Source organism: Ochlerotatus camptorhynchus, unplaced genomic scaffold (assembly GCF_037179485.1).
Source record: "Ochlerotatus camptorhynchus isolate MF236.1 unplaced genomic scaffold, CSIRO-AGI_Acam_v1.1 ptg000077l, whole genome shotgun sequence".
NCBI classification, from domain to species: Eukaryota; Metazoa; Arthropoda; class Insecta; order Diptera; family Culicidae; genus Ochlerotatus; species Ochlerotatus camptorhynchus.
The window spans coordinates 8,877,542-8,893,734 of record NW_027040567.1 but is presented as its reverse complement, the minus strand read 5'-3'; the positions used below and the strand labels follow the sequence as shown (position 1 = coordinate 8,893,734).

Sequence of the window (16,193 nt, the reverse complement as noted above, 5' to 3'; positions counted from 1 at the left end):
TTTCATTTTGCAGCGTTTGGTGGGGCAATGGTTGCGCAAGTCAATCCAAAGCCGAGGATAAAGGACGGGTAATGGCTGAATAGTCTATGCGGACCACTTGAACGCCATGGGAAAAGGAAGGGATTGAAGAGGCCGGTTATTGGAGGGTTTTGAGGAAATGACACATAGTGATGCTAAATGTAAAGAAACCGAAAATCCATCTCCCACTGATTCATCCTTTCACATATATACCAAATTGATAGTTTAAAGCAATAATCAAAATAAACAGACAATACATGAAAAGGCTAGTTGCCTGTTGCTTTAAAGGCTAGTTGTCTCCCTAAGCGGACCCCCGCATCCTAACTCTTCTGTTAATCCACTTAATGCTACTGGGCTGTCTAAATTTTCTTATTTAAGTTCGTTTGATGATTATGATATCTCTAGTCTAATTTAATAAATAATTGAAATCTCTAATCTACCTACCATGCTTTATTAAGTACCTGCACTTGTGAATGTAATCTAAAATTTATCGTGTTTCAAGTTGTTTTTGACTTTGACCTATATTTAATATATATTAGTTCGTCCCAGGTGACACCTTCAAGTGACTAAAATGCTTCACTTTGAAATTAGTTTCCTAGCTGATTTTTAAATTATATAAGGTATATGCTCCAACTATACTCACACGTTTCCACTATGTCGCACCACAAAAATACGTATGGTTATGTCACAATAGAAGCACGCCACAGTGGAAATCCCGAGCCATAGTTCAAACACTTATCCCAAATCAAAATGAAGCACATATAAGATTAGTTGCAATACCATGTACAAAAATGGTGTTTAACATTGTTCCCTGAGTAATACCTCAATGAAAACAACAACGAAAGTTTGTCACGCAAGTAGAAGGAGCACTGTTGGGCACTTTCTGAAATATTTCAATAGTATAATTCCCTTGCAAACCCAAATAAATCTATCTGCGTAAAAATAAATAAAATAAGAGTGATTTGTGGCAAAACCCGTCAGTATCGCACCCAACGTCAGTGCCTATACGTAAGCGTACTACGACGCGGCTCTCAATTAAAGGAGTAACAAGTGTGATACTATCACTTCAGGCTAGAACTTTGGTTCTCTTATGCAATGGTTCATCAGAGAGGGGAAGCTCAGTAATCCTCATCGCATGCTCATGACGCTATTCTGTCACGGCATGAGCCAATGATGCCGGACCTAAACCAACCGTCTCCAACGCTCCACTATGAAGCATAAGATTAGGTCCGCCCACCAACGTCCAGGTTAAAAACTAGCCAAGGAGAGGGACAAATTCTATTACTATTCTTATGGGAACTTTTATCAGCTACAACTTTGCAGAAAATCGTTTTTCAGCCAAACGTCAAATTAAATAGTTATAAATTGTTTAAGAGATTGATAATCTGGCAAGATGAAGCAACTGTATTGTGGGCAACACTGTATTCTGCAGTGTGACATAGTAGCCATGGTTTTTGTCCTCTATTCTACGCGCCATAAACACCAATGTTTCCTGCTGATGATTGAGCATAATCATAAAACATCAGTGACTTGAATCATTGATAACTTGTGTTCCTTACATTTGATCGAAAACTGGTCTTGAACAAAGTTGTAGCTGTGAAAATTTTCAAGAAGCTATCATTTTCTAAAGTAGAGTGAACTGGTGAATTTTGAGATACATATGAATCGAAATTATGGTTTTTCCATAGTAATTCCCATATAAACTTCAAATGGTTTGTGCCAAGTCAGTTTCTTACGAAATGACTTCAAATTTTGGGAGGCTAATCAGGGCCTAATTTGGAACCGTTTGAGCACTGTGGAGCGAAAATTTCAAATTTTGCATCAGTCTAGTCCAGGGGCACCCTCTTGAGTATGGTATGCACCTTCTGATAATATGCCTGATTTTTATATTTTTTCGTGCTGTTGATTTGTAGCTAACAGTCTCCCATGGGCGGAATCAGAGATGGGCAGACAAAGACGAATGTATTTTCAGAATTTCAAAATTTTCTGCAATTTTAAAAATTGGCTCATCTAGGTTTTCCAGAACTGTAAAAAAGTAAAGGAAATGGAAAATATTTTAAAATTTTGTAGTTTAAAAAAATGTGGTCCAGGCAGGGGGATCAACGTAGCCCTAAAAATCCGCATCCACATCCGTATCAACGAAACAAAATTCTCATAAAAAAGTATCCCTGCTAGATATTCCATATGGGCCCAAATTAGGGGCATTCAGGCCGACATTACATCCATTTCCTCTACTTGGACTGGAAATTGGGATTTTTTATGAAATCTGGGACCAAAAGAAATACACCAGATGCCGGGAATTGAAAAATTTCTTAGATCCTGAATTTATTTTATCCTTGATTTGTTTTCCGTTGATCTTGTTTTCCGTACTGAGTATCAATTCTACCAAACCGACGCCAGGAAGCCAGCTCCCATACCTGGACCCTACCAATCGGCCCATCAACTCATGGACCGGGGACCAACGGTTTTACTTCCCTTCCGAAGGAAGACGTGATCAGAGATTTTAAGCCTCAGAAATTCCCGACGGCGCCGACTGGGATTGAACCCAAACCCTTTGAAATGATAGGTAGTCACGCTTACCACTTCACCACCGGCGCCGCTAGATCCTTAGTGTGAACAGACATATTATGTTGTTTACGTTATTTCCTAGTTAATTATGGACACAGTTTCTAAGTAGAAGAATTCAAAGGTTGTCAACCCTAATAAAAATTGTATGGTTAATTTGCTTAACGACGTGTTCTGGATATCATCCAAACCATTTGTGGAATAGTTCAATGATTTGGGTTATCGTTCGTTTATGGTTATTTTTTATTAGGGAAGTGATAATGTGGGAATTTTGAGGGAATATCCTGGAAAAAATCCATCAAAAATATGTGATATCAATTCCAAGATAATTCTGAGGCGAACTACGAGGTAATTCTGAGGAAAATTGCTTGGGAATTCAGAGGTTTTTTCCCCTCTGTTCGGGAGATAACATTAATTTGATCTATTGTAGTATATCCCATTTCCTTAGTTTAGTGCATGTCGTATTACTATGGAGAAATGATGAAGTATTCGATTTTTTTTACAGTTGACATTCTTGCATTTATTGCAAGGATCCGACTCTAATTGAAAGGTCCCGCTATTTAAACTTTTCGGAGTGTTGAAACACCCTCCAAAGGCGCGCCCCTTTTTCAGTCAAAATTGGATTCCTTAGCAACAAAATTAAACAACGACACCCATAATGACCATGCATCAGAACCCTAGTCTTGAATTCAGAGGTTAATTCCAAGGGAGCTCTTATTTGAATTCCAAGGCGATTCGGAGAAGAATTTTATCGGAATTGTGAGTGAATTCCAGCTCTGAATAAAACTCTATAACATTCCAAGTTTGTGAGGAGAATTTTACAAGGATTGTGAAAGGAATTAATTCCAGGTGAATTCCAAGGATAAATTCAAGAGAATTTTGAAAACAACTTAAAGGGAAGTCACAGGATAACTTTTATGGAATAGTGAGGAGAATTCTATGTGAATCTAATCGAACCCCGATTAGCAATTTCTCGCTTTTTTCCCGCTTTTTCAAAAAAGACAGAAATCTCGTGTTGCCAAAACCGGGAAGGATCCGCATTATACCCTAGGGGCATACATTTATCGAGATCTCCTCCATATTCATGGTGACCAGCAAATCACAATTAGATTTTTGTTTTTCGTTTTTCTCCCGGATTTTGAAAATTTTCGCGTTTTATGTATTTTAATTAAGCATAAAACTGAATGCGATTAAGCCAAAGGATTAATGCGTAATTTTCAAGACAGAAGCACCTTTGCTGGATCTTGAATTTGGTTCTGCGACAGGTTTGAAGGCTCCAAAATTTGTGTATGAAAATTTCTCTCAAAACTTTACAGGCTTATATTTATTGTTCTCAAGCTCTTCCTTTAGATTAATTTCCTGTCACGGAGATCTTTCCAGAATTCTTCTAAAATAAACTTAAAATTCTCTCTGGAAATCCCTTGATTTTTTTTACAACAGTGTAGAGATTATCCGTAGAACACTGGTGCTTCATTTTGCATTAAACTCTCCGTAGAATTTCCATGCAATTCACCTCAGATTCTCGACCGACCTAAGGGGCTACTAGCTTTTATGAACAAAACTTGTAATCCCCCTTCTCTGCTAACACCAGGGGAAATTCTCCCGCCGAGAATTGTCTTCAAATTTTGTTCAGAATTATTTTGTCCTATAAATCTTTCTGGAAATTGCATGGAATTATCATTAACATTCTCTAGAAATTCCATTCAAACTGCGCTTGGAATTGTAGTCGGAAAGATCTTTGCAGAATTATTTGCGAATTGTACCCTCAAAATTCACGTCCCGTAGTATTTTTAAGAATCCTGGAATCCTCTTCACTCTTGGGAGTTCTAGTAAAAACTATCTTAGCTTCCTAGAAAATATTCTCTGAAATACTTTGGTGTTATCTCTAGAATTTATTATAAAATCTGCTCAAATTTGATTTAGAAAAAATCTAAAATTCTCTTAATAGTTCTACAAAGTAACTGTAGTTATCCTGAAAATCTAGTCCAGTCCAAGGATCTTGAAATCTTATTGTTTTAGAAGAGAAGAGAGGTATATTTTTCCCGGTTTTCCCGGTTTACTGGTCACTCTGCATTTTACATATGAAACACTTGTTTTTAATCCCATTTTATTTGTTTTGCCTTGAGCACATTTTGAGACCCAGCTCCGCATTATTCCGGATAATACGCTTAACCAAAAACTAATTCCCGGGTGGATTCCTCCGGTGGAAAATCGTAAAAATAGCGCTTTCACCTCCAACATTCTGTAAGTTAATTCTATATTTAAATTGCAATAGCAACAACATTACAATACTAAAATTTTACTATTAAGCTCATTTGACGAGCTAACCAGGTTCACAATGAAGACCTAAAATACTTAATACAGCCACTGTATGCCGTCAAAGCAATGCTTGTCTACGTATATTTGAATCATTATTCAATAATACAAGTACTGCACCAAGCAATAAAAAAATCCTCCCAAGCAAGGCAATTATCCTGAATTCAAATTTAGTTAGTTCTCTGAGCTAATCAAGCTGTTAAAAACACAATATGGAACAAGACCTAGAAGTATTCAGAAAAAAAAATCATAATCTTCTCTTAAAACTGGGTTTAGACAAGGCAAGTCAATCGATTAACTCAGTTGAATTCAACTGGCTAGAACGTGTAAACAACTCACTCGAATTTAAAAAAGTTGAACCAGACTCAACTTTTCAAGTCAATTGAATTCAACTGAGATGATCAATGACTTGCCTTGTCTAAGCCCAGCTTAACTCTTAATCAGTCTTGCTTTTACTCAAAGGCGCTCCAATGCGCTCAAAGGATTGGTTTTTGTTGGACACAGCTGGATCGAGCAGACGCACCAATCTACTCGAAGGTTAAATTTTGTCAGACGCAACTAGGTATAACATCTATTAAGAGACGCACATTCCCATAAGCAGCTTAAATTTTGCAACAACTTACAACGTCTAGCGTCTCTACGAAAATGATTTTTTATTTGGGTTCAATTCTGGAATGTGACAACACCCAGTGGGAGCTGAAGTTATAATAGGCTCAACATCATCGAAAAATTTGCTGAGTAACTTTTGCTCAACTTGCAAAAATGCAACATAAAACATTGAACAACCACAAGTTCGCAACTCTTTGTAAAATTTGGAATGAAATGCCATCCTTAAACTAAAACCAGTGATTAAGTTATTTAAAACTAGCGAAGTCAGCCATACTTATTAATAAGTTTCTGTTATAAAGAAATGTTTCCTTAACTTTGAATTAAATTCCCTGATTTTCCAGGTCCAAAAAAGAATTCCCTGATATTCCTAAATTTTCCAAGTTTTTTTCCAGGTAGTCGACACCCTGGGTACGGACACCCAACCCACCCAGCGTAGTAAAGAGGATGGAAGCTGAGTTCATCAAATAATAGCATCAGACGACTATATAGCAAACTGTACATGCAGACTATGGAATGTTATTCCCTGCGCGCCCCTTTGTCAGTCTAAATTGGATTCCTTAGCAACAAAATTAAACAATGACACCAATAATGACCATGCATCAGAACCCTAGTCTTAACCACTTCAAACTAGGGAACAACGAATAGAAGATTAGGAAACACATAGGGGAATTTACGTATTCTCGTCAATCTAAGCAGCGTCCGCACTTCTATTAGCATTTTGTCAGCGTTACGCACATATATCACGTGTCTGTTTGTTAACATTCATCTGCTGCTTGCTTCTCTATCCATTCCAATCGACAGAATTTTTCAAACCGGTTTGAAAGCGATTTTACAACGCTCCAAACTTCTCAAGTGAGTGTGACTATTGTCGGCAGCCTCTTTTTCTTCGGCAACCTTCCCATTAGAACTGCGTGTTAACCAGCTTTTCTATTATCGGCAACTCGAAATCAGCCCCATTTTGTAGTGCATATACTTCATTTGAAGAAAAATCTGGCATAATAGGATTGCTCGGTCGTACAAATATAATCAGATTGAAGCTGAAAGACTAAAGAATCGTTTAAATACATTCAGGGAAGTGTGTTGATGGGAAAAAATAGTGAAATTATCGTTTAAATTTTGGTTGTCGAAAACAGTCAATGGGTGCCGAAGCCAACATTTACCCTAGGTGAAGACTAGCTAACTCATTTTTTCCTTGCTTCAAGATCATCCTCGGTGGACAAAGCCGAGTCTTATCACTATCAACAACGCATAAAAAGTAACAAAGGCTAATATGTCAAGACTAGGAATCGGTGGTAGATCTTACCCCCCTTAACGTACCACGAAAAGGTGATCTACCCACGTTACGGGGCTACCAAGATACTTCCAAAATCATCACAGAATACGGGCAGGACTATCACATCGAACATAATCAAGGACGGACAGGAACAAAGTCGCAGCAACGAAAAGGAAGTTCGGATTGTAAAGGAGCTGAAAACTAAAGCAGACAAGGGCAACGCGGTCGTTATCATGGACAAGGACGATTACGACAATCAGATGACAACGAAGATTAACAACGAACCATACAGGCATCTTCGCGTAGACCCCTTGCAGAGCATGGTGAAACACATAGAGAAAACACTGAAAGAGTGTAAATCAATATTAGGAAATGGAACCGGGAATCCAATCTCATTCTACCCAGGATCAAAGGTCACTTCAAAGTCCACAAACCGGGGAATTAAAAGCGATAGATCGTGTCTGCAGTTGGTTTCTCCAAACACAAACTAGCGAAGTGGCTACCCGAGGAAAGTCGGATATCAAAATACTATCAAAATTATAACAAATTATGTTTTTGGAATCATGTTCATAACCTATTTTGATATGCTATGTTTTTTAAATTTCGGTTGAATTCATATTTTGATTTTTATTTGATACTAGCTGAGTTTATGCGCCGATTTAAAAAAAAAAAGCATGCTATATTGTACGTTGCCCCCCCCCCCCCCTATTATCTAAGGGGCTACCCCCTATGATTATCTCCTTATACCCCCACACTCGCGCCCACATGCCTAATTTGGTTCCATTTGCTTGATTAGTTCTCGAGTTATGCAGAAATTTCTGTTTCATTTGTATGGGAGCCCCCCCTTACAGAAGGGGGAGGGGTCTCGAACCATCATAAGAACCTTCCACGGCTCCAAAAACCCCTGTATACAAATTTTCACGCCAATCGGTTCAGTAGTTTCCGAGTCTATAAGGGTCAGACAGACAGACAGACAGACAGACAGACAGACAGGACACGCAGCGTCACCCCTCTGTCCGGAGTGTGGCAACGTCGATGAAACGCCGGAGCATGTGGTCTTTGACTGTCCAAGGTTCGAGGCAGTGCGAACGGAGATGCCCGTCCTTAACGTGGAGAATGTCGTCGATGAAATGTGTCGAGAGGAGGACTCTTGGAATGCCGTCAGCAGGGCAGTCACACAGATTATGTCAGAGCTGCAGCGTAAATGGAGAGAAGAGCAGCGATCTAGCAACGCCAGCTAGCGCTGAGAGTACGACAAGTGCATGAGCACAGCCACCCCCCGAAGTAGTCGCTTCACAGTGGTCCCGGGGGGATCCAGGCAGAGGAGAGAGTAAGGAATGGGTTTTAGTGGAGCTGCACTAGGCAACTAGTGGATACCACACCGTGCCACCTTCACTACAGGCCAGGCTTCTTGAAGCTTTCCTAAACCTTACTATAAAAAAAAAAAAAAAAAAAAAAAAAAAAAAAAAAAAAAAAAAAAAAAAAAACAGACAGACAGACAGACAGACAGACAGACAGACAGACAGACAGACAGAAAGAAATTCATTTTTATATATATTGATTTCTAAAGAATTTAGTTAAAAACAAAATTTGATATTTTATCAAAATCACTGAAATCTTTTTTTTTTATTTCTTACGAGTCAATCAGGATGCTTGTTGTTTTCTTTATTGATATTAATCTATCTGCGAATTGAATCTACAAATCGACAAGACATTGATTTCGTCCTGTTCGTCTTTAATACTCATACTAATACATTGTCGAATATTGTTATTAACTTTCGTAGGCTTAGTCGATTTCTTAGCTCATATTTGAATATATGTTGTCATAAATCTCAATAACTATCAGTTCTCTTCCAACAAAATAAATTTCAATAATTCATGTCTGTTAAAATATGTTCGATCCGACGGAATTGATCATTCATATTAACATAAGAGTAATCGTAGCCTAATTTTTTACATAATTCGTGTGTCCTTTATTGAAAATAATTCCACTAGAATTTACCATGAAAATTTAAAAAATTAAAAAATTCACATCGTCTATTTCTATGCTATTGGATCTAATAAACTTCAATCGTTCGTCATATTTTAACTTTTGGGTTTGGGTAACACATTCGCGAATGCCAGTTTTTGATTAGAGGTGTGTCTGTTATTTGTCTATAATGACAAAAACGATTCATTATATATTTTCTTGTAATTTGTACCACTGGATGATTATTTCCGGTTCTGTACTTTAATATGGCACCATTAGCACTTTATTGATAACATTTTTTGATTTTGAATCTTGATATCAACCAATAGATTTCAAAACATTCAGATTACTAAATTTGATATCATGATAACAAAATAATAGCTAATTTAGATTTTTTTTTGTTTTCCTACCATAATTATAATAACATATTGATTACTTATTTTGTTTATTACTAACGAAATTACTAATATCAAATCGCATACATGGATTTATTATCAAGAAATCATGATTTGTTATCTTTTTAATATCCTTCACATACCATTTAGATCTCATTTTTGTTATGATTACTGTTAACTCGACCACACGGTAGCCAAAATATGTTATCACAAACGCTTGTATCAAAATATCAAATTTAGTTTTCATTTTGTTTTCATTCTCTACTCGGGTAGTCACAAAGTTCCAGAGTATGCCAGCTAAAACCTCATGGTTTTGTGATACGTTTTTAAAACATGAAATTACTAGCTGTGTTACCTCTTCCAAGTCCAAAACAATAATGAATTTAATTTTATTTGCCAGAAGTTACAGAGGCCTCACTGGAGAAACGTGCCATTGCTATCTGGTGAAATAGAATCGCCGTCCGGTCACATGTTGCTGATGAAGTGCGTTGCAGTTTGTTTGCTTTGTTTCTATGCTGCTCAATGTTTTTCGATGAATTTGCTGACTATGAACATGATGATTGTGACTTCTCCTCGAAGGAGACTAATGCTTGCTGCTAGTTGATGTTGATGAAAGGTTTTGATTTGAATGATCCTTATGTATGAAATTCGAATGGTTTCTGGAATCCTGTGTTCTTAACTTGCCGAATCCGTTCCAGAGTAAGGCAGTTAGTAACACCCAGGAGTTCGCCCAGCAATTACAATCTTCAAGAGACATCAACGAGGACGAGACTAGGGTACCGTTAAAGGAAGCAATCAACCATTTGGAGGACTGGCTATGAACACAACGAGAGGCTTAAGCTGACCCGGCTTTGTATGGAAGATAACTACTTCTCTTTCCGAGGTAACTTCTACAAGCAGACGAAAGGAGCCCCAATGTAAAATCCCATATCCCCCTTCCTATGTGAACTTTTCATGGCTAACTTGGAGGCAATCCTTAAGGAGAAAGGACTATTCCCTATACTTCCAACCATTCGTTCCAGCAAAAAATGGCCACCTTCCAGCAAAAAAAGGCCACCAGATCATTTACAACCCTCACTGCAGCATCTGAACCCTTGAAACGAGTGTCCGTTCCGTTTGATCAAGATATTACTTGTAATCTAAGACCACATTTAAAAAAATCGGATTTAGTTTTCACTAGTAGACATAACCAGTTGAAATCATTGTTAGGATCCACTAAAGACCCAGTTAATGTTGTGCTCAAATAAATAAATAAATAAATAAATAAAGTATATGCAGGACAAACCAACCATCAACGGAGGACATCACGATTTTACGAACCGTATCTACACCATGGAAATTGGATGTTGCAGAGAGCCTCGAATGACTTCCAAAGTAAACCCAAGCGCCGCTGATAGTTTTTCGAGGAAGAAATTATGGGTGGATTTGCAAGGTACTTCTCACAAAAATCCCATGGGATTTGTGAGGTGAAGTCCAGGAGAGTTTTAAGGAGAATTCAAAAAAAGAAATTCTAACAAAAGCGAGTAATGGCGCTATAGCCATAAACCATAAAATGCTAGGACTAGGAGAGTTAGTGCTCAGGTTCCAACCGTCAGAGGAAATCGGGGCATCACTTAACCTTTGTAGCTTTGATGATTTCGACGACCAACCGATAATATAATTACTATGTTACCCGATGTTTTTTTCAATCATCTTGTCCCCTAACAGTTATGTGTGACGTTTCTTCGATGAGAAATATTTATCAAGTAGGCCCTTATTACCGATGTCACTTCACGGTGAAGTGATAACTTGTCACTCACGGTGAAGTGATTCCCATTTGATTTACACGGCAATCACTTCACCGTGAGTGGTCACAACTGGTCACTTCACTTCGTTTTCACCGTGAAGTGACACCCGTAATAAGGGCCATAGACTAGAAAAATTATGGAGGTATAACAATCATTTCCCAGGATGCTATCAAGAACTGGCTGTGTTGGTGTTAGATTAGATTAGATTAGATTAGAATTCCAAAAATAAACTCTAACAAAAATATAAAATAATCTTTGAACAGAATTTAATGGCAATTATTATGTTAATTTCCCAGAATTTTTAATGACCATTCCGAGGGAATTCTGACAATAGCTCCAAAGTAATACGAATATGAGTTCGAAAACGATTGCGATAAGAATTCAAACTAAATTTGAACCTGAAGATAGTAGTGACAAACATATGGTTCACAAAACAAATTATAGTAAAACTTTTATTAATTGAGATTCACATCTTATAGTAAACATAAACACGACACGAGTAGAATACCAAGCAAATTCTGACTATGGAGATCGTGGTTTAAAAAATTCCAATAGCATTTGAGCAAATTTCTAACGGAATTTTGAGAAAATTTCCATCGGAATTTTGAGGAAAGTTCCATATGAATTTAGAGAAAAGTTCCATCGGAATTTTGTGGATTCTGAAAATAATTCTGATGATAGTTTTACAGACATTTGGATATGTCTACAGACGTTTTGTAACAAGCAATTCACTTCAATGATAACCAGGCAAAAGTCCAAGTGATTTCGGATAAGAATTATAAGGGAATCTGAATCTGATGATAGTTCCAAAGGAGTTTCAAGAAAAATTCCATTGCTGAAGGGATAGATTCCAGAGAATTACGAGTTAGGATTCAAGGGAATTTTGATGATAACTTCAACAGTTTTATGAAGGAAAGTTTAAGCGAGTTCTTGCGAAAATAATTAAGAATTCGAAGAGAATTTTAGAAAGTGTTCCAATAGCTTTCTGAATATAACTCTTAACCCGTTTTAATTGTAAAATTTTAAGGGAATATCAGAGACAATTGTGACAAAAACTCTTCGAAATTATGGAATGAATCAAAAACGAGATCAAAGTTTATTCGTGACAAAAATTATACAAAAACCGGTGAAGAGTTCCAACGAAATTATTAAGGTAATGTAGACACGGGGGCGACCCCGGCGTAGCGGTTAGCATCTATACAACTCACGCCAAAGTCACGAGTTCAAATCTCACCCCGAGTCACGAATGACCCAAGAGTAACGCGACCATAATGTAAAAAAAAAATAAAAAAAATGTAGACAAAGGAAGCATTTAATAATTATTGCTAAGAAATGTTCGTGGTACATATTCAAAGTGAGATTCTGATACTTTAAAAACCTTCTTTACTTTCAAAATCAAGAATCCCCATTGGTACATTGAATTTTTTTTTCGAGGAATTACAAAAAAAAATGACTAAATTAAAAGTTAGAAACTTAGATGTGAAGAAATATTGATATTTAATAACAAAATACCTTTCTCGGACTACGCCGGGGGGCAGAAGGGGAACAACAAATTAAGTTTCCCGACATTTTTAAAAAATATTATAATTTCAGGAAAGTGCTTCTGAAAAATGTTTGAGCTTCAGGTCCAATTTATTCCAAGACCCATAATAGAATTTTAATTTTTCAAAGCCTCAGAGCCTCGACATTTGTTTGAGTTGCAGAATCATGGATTATTATTGAAGGCCCCTAAATCGATCGTTATTGGGCTGTATTGGTCATAAGAGATCCCTGGATAGTGAAGATTGAACTAAGATTTTATGTAATTCTTGAATTTGATAAAAATAACTCAAGGAAAGCATTGAGAACCGCGGACAATGAACCCAGATACTAGCACTGAGATTTCAAGATTCTTAAGCTTGTATTTTTCAGACTTGGGCTCTTATTACCGATGTCACTTCACGGTGAAGTGACGGGCCTTATTACGGGTGTCACTACACGGTGATAAGGAAGTGATACTCGGAATAAGAGCCGTGATTGCCGTACAAATCAAATGGGAATCACTTCACCGTGACGACAAGTGACAAGTTTTCACCGTGAAGTGACATCCGTAGTAAGCCCCGTTGATTTGATTTGTACGGCAATCACGGCTCTTATTATGAGTATCACTTCCTTATCACCGTGTAGTGACACCCGTAATAAGGCCCGTAGTCTCATTCGAATAACACGGCGATCACTTCACCGTGAGTGACAACTGATCGCTTCACTTCGTTTTCACCGTGAAGTGACACCCGTAATGAGGACCTAAGAGAAATTCTGCCTTCAATGAAACATACAGAAATATTCATGTTGTTGGACTGTAAACTGGATTGATAAAACTATAGATTCTAGCCTTCAGAATAGTTTCAAAGCTCTTAGAATTGATTTTTTTTAAGGATTCTGGGCGCTCCGAAGAAATGTTTGAGAATTTTGTTTAGAATTCCAAAGGCGGAAAGAATTCAGGGATTCGAGAAATAATTCCGCGGATGGGCATACAGGCAAAGACACAGTCGTAACAACTATAACTAACGTTTATTAGGTTCTAAATGTGATCCTCACATCTTGGGAGCTAGTTTGGAAATGCCAGCTTTTGATCTTCCACAAGCGCTTGACAGCTTATCAAAGCCTACTTCTTCACCCCCTCTCGTTTGTGGAGTCCATAGTCCGGCGTAGATTTTCGAATCTTCCAACGTCCAAAGCATTCGTGAAAATATCTGCCAATTGTTCGTCTTTCCTAACGGGTTCCACCCGTACACGTCCAACTGCGATGTGGTCACGAATAAAATGATGCTTGATGTCGTTTGTCGCATGTTTTGCTCGTTTGCACTTCAGGTTTTGGGTCATCCCTATACAGCTACGGTTGTATTCATAGATGGCCACAGGTCCAGATATTCAAATTGATTCTGCCACACCAGCGCTCAATGCTACGAATTCAGCTTCACTGGCGGAGGTGGCCACCGTCGTTTGCTTCTTGCTTGACCACGAGACTGTGTTTCCATAAACCACGCCAATTACTTTCTGAGCAACGTTTGGCTTGAAACAGACCGCTTCGTCAAGGTTTCTTCCAGAGCCTTCCACATTTCAGACGCTGTTCCCTTTTCTCGGACAACTTCATCCGCAACAAATCCCACAAGTACAGACTTGGCCTTCCTGTCTGTTTGATCCCATTTCGCTTCTACCGTTAGTACAGAAGATACTTCCAATGCATTCATGTATAGCTTCGTTCCGGTCAGCTGCGGGATTCCTTCCTTGACTGGGCTAGGCGGATGGTCAGACAGGCAAAGACACAGTCGTAACAACTACAACTAACGTTTATTAGGTTCTAAATGTAGTCTTCACAGCTTGGGAATGCCAGCTTTTGATCTCCCACAAGCACTTGACAGCTTATCAAAGCCTTTTTGGATAAATCAGAATTCTTGAGACATACGCATGTGAATATTCGTGAGAATTAATAAGAATGAATTCCAAGAGTCTGCAAGGAATTCCTTTAAAAATATGGTGAAAATTATTTTAGGGCAGTGGATTACAGGTTATGGTTCTCGGAGCACATAGTACACCGAAAGCCTTCTCAGTGGATTTCAGTTGATATTGAATTAAAATTGCAACCAATATCAGCTTTAAGATGGTGAATTGAAATAAAATATTAGATACAGTCAATTCTCCATTACTCGATACTCTGTATCTCGATATTTTCCCAAACTCGATGATTTTCAAAGTCCTTAAATTTTCCAAGCATCACTCTGCCTCCCTGATTCGATGTTTCCCTAACTCAATCCCTTACTGGATATGTTTTCATTCATTTACTCCATGTATTTTTACCTCCCAAAGTCGATTAAATATTACTTATAAAGCCGTAGCAGTAACATTATTTATTGTGATTCAAAGTTTAGCATAGCGGTGCCGATGGTGTAGTGATAAGCAGGCCTGGGTTCAATCCCAGTCGGCGCCGCCGGGATGTTCTGAGGCATAACATCTCTGATCACGCCTTCCTTCTGAAGGGAAGTAAAGTCGTTGGTCCCCGGTTCATGAGTTGATGGGTCGATAGGAAGGGTCCAGGTGTGGGAGCTCTCCCTGGCGTCGGTAGCATTGGTGCTCAGCACGGAAAACAAGATCGACGAAAAACAAAATCAAGGAAAAAAAGAAAGTTTAGCATGATTGTGATCTACTCAAAAGATTTTTGGATAATGTCAAAAGATTTAAAAACAAAAGTTAACGTTGGCTCACTAACGAATATAACAAGAAAATTTATTTTCAATTTCAAATGAAAGTTAGCTCTAATAATAAATAATATAATGAACTTAAGGATTTGTGATTTTTTTTCGATGTTCTGTATCTCAATACCGCCCTAAATAAATGGTCACTTAAACATCGAGTAAGGGACAGTTGACTGTGATTCAAATCAAATATCAATATTCATTAATCGATTAGGTCAATTATGATGATGGTAATTCAAAATCAAATATTGAATAAAATAGAAGATATCTATCAAAATACAATCAAATTACGGTTTCAATCATAGTTTTGTGAGTGAATCCAGATAAATATTTATTCGAGACCTCCTACAATATTAGTATTATTGCATCTTCATTATAGAGGCTTTCAGTCTTTGGTTGGATCGTCTATCCTCTCCAACATTTTTTTTTGTGTTCATGTTAGGGTTCTTGGAGAATCCGAAATTCCTAAAACAAACATGTAAATGTGTAGTTCCGGAGCTTGATTTTACTTGATATTTTTCCCAAAAGCCAAGACTTGTCGTCTATACATTGTTGATTTTTTTTCAAGTCTTAGATCTTCTAGTAAATTCTCATTATTTACAGTTTTCTCTATGTTTAGAATCTTATAAATGGTTATTAGTCTAGAATCTTCAAAGTCCGCAACCTAAGAAATGTTTCGAAGCCTGGGGTACAATAGTTAATCCCAAAATTTTGAAGATTGTGTTCAGTCCAAGGTATTGGATATGTGTCTTAGTCCAATAAAAAAAATTATTTTATTTTTTTCAAAATCCAAGATCAACATCATTGATTTATTTATATGTCCAGCGTTATATATATATATATATTTTTTTTTTATTATTTATAGTTCTTATTGGCATTTCTCGACTATTTCTAGTCGCCTAATATTAAGTATTAAGCCATACAGTAGGTATATCCCCTCTAAGGTTAAATCGTACATCGAGTTTATAAATTTTATGGATACCCTGATGGAAGACAGAATCATCCATCACTACACTGAAGCCTCCCTGT

General features: G+C 37.4%; 1 protein-coding gene across 2 annotated transcripts in view; it reads right to left on the bottom strand.

Moving 5' to 3' along the window:
• The window catches only part of LRP1 (LDL receptor protein 1), a 529,790-nt gene that overhangs the window by 512,577 nt on the left and 1,020 nt on the right, over positions 1-16,193 (bottom strand). The gene's annotated exons all lie outside the window — the stretch shown is intronic.